Consider the following 6,003-nt stretch of genomic DNA (forward strand, 5'->3'; position numbering starts at 1 on the left):
GTCCTCAACATCAATTATATCATTCTTAGGACTGTTTATCCGTGTAGCTTAGCTCTCACTTTTAAGTAAGATACTTGGTTTTTTATTCCCAAATTACTTCACGCAGAATAATGGCCTCCAGCTCCCTCCAAGTCGCTGTGAAAGGTATTATTTTGTTTTTGTGGCTGAGTGGTATTCCATGGTGTATGTATACCACGTTTTCTTTGTCTACTTGTTGGTCAATGGGCGCTTAAGTTGGTTCCACATCTTTGCAATTGTGAATTGTGCAAACATGCATGTGCATGGGCCTTTTTCACGTGATACTTCTGTTCCTTTGTGTAGATACCCAGTAGTGGGGTTGCTGGATTGAATGGTACTTCTACTTACATTTCTTTAAGCAATCTCCATACTGTTTTCCATAGTGGTTATACTCATTTACATTCCCCACTAGAAGAGTAAAAGTGTTCCCTTTTCACCACATTCTTGCTAACATCTACTGTTTTTTGATTTTTTCATTGTGGCCATTTTTGCAAGAGTAAGGTGGTATCTCACTGTGGTTTTGGTTTGTCTTTGATGATTAGTGATGCTGAGCATTTTTTCATGTGTGTCTGCTTGTGTATCTTCTTTTGAGAAGTGTCCATTTATATCTTTTGTCCACTTTTTAATAGGGTTATTTATGTTTTGCGCATTGATTTGAGTTCCTTATAGTTGGTAGATATTAGACCTTTGTCAGATGCATAGTTTGAGAATATTTTCTCTCATTTCATAGGTTGTATGTTTACTCTGTTAATAGTGTCTTTTGCTATGAAGAAGCTCTTTCGTTTAATTAGGTCCCACTTGCCAACTTTTGTTGGTGTTGCAGTTGCTTTTGAGGACCTAGTCACAGGTTCTTTCCCGAGGCTGATGTCCTGAATGGTATTTCCTAGGTTTTCTTCTAGAGTTCTTACAGTGTGAGGCCTCACCCTGAAATCTGATCCAGTGACGAGACCCATGATCTTCAAGAGACTCATCTCACAGCAACAATGTCCACGGGAGACTTATCTCACAGCAGCAGCATCCACGGGGTCAAAGGAAAGGGAGACTCATCTCACAGCAACAATGTCCACGGGAGACTCATCTCACAGCGGCAGCGTCCACGGGCTCAAAGGAAAGGGAGACTCATCTTACAGCAGCAGCATCCATGGGCTCAGAGTAAAGGGATGGAGGAATATCTACCGTGCCAGAGACTCATTTCACAGCAGCAGCGTCCATGGGCTCAAAGGAAAGGGAGACTCATCTCACAGCAGCAGCGCCCATGGGCTCAAAGGAAAGGGAGGGAGGAATATCTATCGTGCAAGAGTCACGGTTCTTTTTTTTTTTTTTTTCCGGGGGTTGGGGATGGGCTCTGTCACTGAGGCTGGAGTGCAGTGCTGTGATTATGGCTCGCTGCACTCAACCTCCCAAGTGATCCTCCCACCTCAGCCTCCTGAGTAGCTGGGACTATAGGCATGCACCACCACACCTGGCTAATTTTTGTGTTTTGTGGTAGAGATGGGGTTTTGCCATGTTGCCCAGGCTGATCTCCAACTCCTGTGCTCAAACAATCCACTTGCTTCAGCCTTCCAAAGTGCTGGGATTACAAGCCTGAGCCACCACGTCCAGCCCAGGTACTGCTATTCTTAGATTTAAAAACCTTTAAAGCGGCCGGGCGCGATGGCTCAAGCCTGTAATCCCAGCACTTTGGGAGGCCGAGACGGGTGGATCACAAGGTCAGAAGATTGAGACCATCCTGGCTAACACGGTGAAACCCCGTCTCTACTAAAAAATACAAAAATCTAGCTGGGCGAGGTGGCAGGTGCCTGTAGTCCCAGCTACTCGGGAGGCTGAGGCAGGAGAATGCAGTGAGCTGAGATCCGACCACTGCACTCCAGCCTGGGCGACAGAGCGAGACTCCGTCTCAAAAAAACAAAAAACAAACAAACCCGAAAAACCTTTAAAGCGATAAAAAGTAGGACAATAAAGGCCATTACATAATGGTAAAGGGTATAATCCAACAAGACCTAACTATCTTAAATATATATTCACCTAATGTTGGAACAACTGATTCATAACACAAGTTCTTCTTGGCCTACAACATGTCTTAGACAACCACACAGTGATAGTAGGAGACCTCAACTCCCCACTGACAGCAGTAGACAGATCATTAACACAGAAAATTAACAAGGAAACTGGACTTAAAACTCAACACTTGACCAGTTAAACCTAATAGTTTTCTACAGAACACTCCACTCAACAACCACAGAATATACATTTTTCTCATCTGCACAGGTAAGACTCACTAAGATCAATCACATGCTCAGTCATGAAGCAAGTCTCAATAAATTAAAAAAAACCTGGAACAGCCCAGTGGCTCACACCTGTAATCCCAGCACTTTGGGAGGCCGAGGTGGGTGGATCATGAGGTCAGGAGTTTGAGAACCAGCCTGGCCACCATGGCTAAATCCCGTCTCTACTAAAGATACAAAAAATTAGCCAGGCATGGTGGCAGGTGCCTGTAATCCAGGCTACTTGGGAGGCTGAGGCAGGAGAATCGCTTGAACCCAGGAGGTGGAGGTTGCAGTGAGCTGAGATTGTGCCATTGTACTACAGCCTGGGAGACAAGAGCAAGACTCCATCTCAAAAAAAAAAAGAAGGCAGAAATTTTAAAAATCTTTCAAATTTATGAAAATAGGGACATAGCTTACCAAAGATTTCTAGGATCCAGCTAAAACAGTGTCAAGAAAGTGTATATGGCTGAACATATTCATCAAAAAGTCAGAAAGATCTCAAGTTAAACAATTAATTTGCTACATAAAGGAACTAGAAAACCAATGAAACTCAAAGCTTGCAGAAGCAAATAAATTGGAGAAGAACTTAATGAAATTGAGATGCAAAAATCTATACGAAAGATTAATAAAATCAAGAGTAGCTTCTGTGAAATAGTTAACATTCATAGAGTGCCAGCTAGATAAAGGAAAAAAAAGAGAGGATCCAAATAAATATAATTGGAAATGACAAAGATGGCATTACAGCTGATCCCACAGAAATACAAAGAACCCTCAGGGAATACTAATAAACAATGCTATGCACTTGTGCACAAGTTAGAAAATCTAGAGGAAATGGATACGTTCTGGAAACACACAGTCTCCCACAATTGAATCGGGAAAAGCTTGAAACCTTGAACAGAACAATATTGAGCTCAGATTGAATCAGTAATACAAAACCTACTCAAAAAAAGGCCCTGCACCAGATGGATTCACAGCCAAATTCTACGAGATGCATAAAGACAAATTGGCAACAATCCTATTGAAACTATTATTTTTTTGAGACGAAGTCTTGCTCTGTCACCCAGGCTGGAGTGCAGTGGTGCCATCTCAGTTCACTGCAAGCTCTGCCTCCTGAGTTCACGCCATTCTCCTGCCTCAGCCTCCTGAGTAGCTGGGACTACAGGCACCCACCACCACACTTGGCTAATTTTTTTTTTTTTTTTTTTTGTATTTTTAGTAGAGACGGAGTTTCACCGTGTTAGCCAGGATGGTCTCAATCTCCTGACTTTGTGATCTGCCTGCCTTGGGCTCCCAAAGTGCTGGGATTACAGGTGTGAGCCACTGCACCCGGCCCCTACTGAAACTGTTTTAAAAAATCAAAAGAAGAGAGGCTCCTTCATAATTCATTCTCTGAAACCAGCATCAGCCTAATACTAAAATCTGACAGAGACATGACAATGAAAGAAAACCTCAGGCCAGTATTTTTGAGGAACATAGAAGCAAAAATCTTCAACAAAATGCTAGCAAGCTGAATCCAACAGCATATGAAAATGTTAATTCACCCTGATCAAGTAGGCTTTATTCTGGGGATGCAAGGTTGGTTCAACATTTGCAGTAACAAATGTGATTCACTACGTGAACAGATTAAAAGCCAAAACCATATGATCATCTATATAGATGCAGAAAAAAACTTTTGATAAAATGCAACATTCCCTCATGATAAAAACCCTAACAGGCTGGGCACGGTGCCTCCCAGCACACTGGGGAGTGAGGCGGGAGGATCACTTGAGCCCAGGAGTTCAAGGCCTGCCTGAGCAACATAGACCCATCTCTACCAAAATATATATAGATAGATAGATAGGTATATACACATATATGTGTGTGTGTATATATATATATGCCCTGTGTGTGTGGTGGTGCATGCCTGTATTTTCAGCTACTCAGGAGGCTGAGGCAGATAGATCACTCGAGCTTAGGAGCCTGTGGCTGCAGTGAGCTGTGATCACATCACTGTACTCCAGCCTGGGCAACAGAGTGAGACCCTCAAGAAAAGAAATCAAATCAAATATAAAATAACTAAAATGTGAGGAGCACAGTAAATAATACAAAGAAGGTGGGAAATAGCTCCAGCAGGGAGATGTCTGTTGTCTCTCTGTGTGTCCATGTGTTGTTCTTATTTAGCTTCCACTTGTAAGTGAGACTATGGTACTTGGTTTTCTGTTCTGCATTAGTTTGCTAAGGATAATGGTCTCCAGCTCCATCCGTGTCCCTGCAATAGACATGATCTTCTTTTCCATTAGTCTGCAATATCTGCATATTCCCACCTGCTACCTGACTGCTTCAGCTAATCCTGTGTCACAAGCTAAGGTTCTGTGACTTGTAGCCTCCACTTCAGGTACTATATTTTATTTTGTAGCTGTTGTATTCTGAGCCTTGATTTTAGTGGTCCAAGATTATAGCATCAGCTTCCAAAGAGAATGGAGGAAGAGAAAGTCAAGAAGAAAAAAGCATGATCAGTATGCCTCTTAAAGAAGGTTCTTAGAAGCTGCTAAATGATGTTTTGCTTGCAAATCATCAGCTGGAAGGTAGAGACAGGGCCATCTCTAACTAACAGGGGGGCTGAGAAATGCAGTCTCCATCCTAGGGAGCCATATGCCTAGTCCAAAAATGGGGTTCTATCACTTTGGAAGTGAGAGTGGTGACTAGGGCAGACCAGCAGTGTCTGCCATAGAAAGGTATCAGTATAATTCTCATTTTGAAGATAAGAACACTGAGGCTTAAAGACGCTGAGTGCTTCTTGAGAGTAAGTGGTAAAGCTGATTCCAACCCATGTGATCTGTCTAGTCTAGTACCCATTAGTTCTTCTTCCCGATCCTCTCCCTCCTCCCACCCTCCACCCTCTCTTCACCCCCAGGGTGTGTTTTTCTCCCCTGTGTGTTCATGTGTTCTCATCATTTGGCTCTCATTTATAAGTGGGAATATCCCATATTTGTTTGTTCCTGTGTGTGTTTGCTGAGGATGAGGGTCTCCAGCTCCATCCATGTCCCTGCAAAGGACATGATCCCATTGTTTTTTACGGCTGCATAGTATTCCATAGTGTATATTACCACATAGTCTTTATCCAGACTTCAATGTAAAACCCAAAACTATAAAAACCCTTGGCAACAGCATAGGCAATACCATTCAGGACATAGGCATGGGCTAAGATTTCATGACAAAGACATCAAAAGCAATTGCAACAGAAGCCAAATTTGACAAATGGGATCTAATTAAAGAGCTTCTGCACAGCAAAAGAAAGTATTAGCAAAGAGGCAACCTATAGAATAGGAGAATATTTTTGCAAACGGTGCATCCCACAAAGGTTCTAATACCCATCATCTCTAAGGAACTGAACGTAAACAAATTTATAAGAAAAAAAGGTGGCTAGATGAACTGGTAGTTGAAGTTTCAACTTTGTGAGAAACCTCCTCCACGATCCCCTTGCTATGGACTGTTTGTATCTCCCCAAATTGTCAGCACTGGAATTCCAAGAAGACTGGAAGCATTGGCAGTTGCAGAAAAGCAGGAGGCAGCTGTGGCAGCCCAGGCTGAGCAGGTGCAGGAGTTGAGAGCCTCGAGGCCATGGCTTGGCCTGATGCATCCTGGGAAGTGGAATCAGCCTACCATGCGCAGCGTTAGCAGCGGGCGGGGCCCAACCTGCCCACACGTGGTGCGCATGTGTGTTGCCCTCTCTCCCCCG

Source organism: Piliocolobus tephrosceles, chromosome 4 (genome assembly GCF_002776525.5).
Source record: "Piliocolobus tephrosceles isolate RC106 chromosome 4, ASM277652v3, whole genome shotgun sequence".
NCBI lineage: Eukaryota > Metazoa > Chordata > Mammalia > Primates > Cercopithecidae > Piliocolobus > Piliocolobus tephrosceles.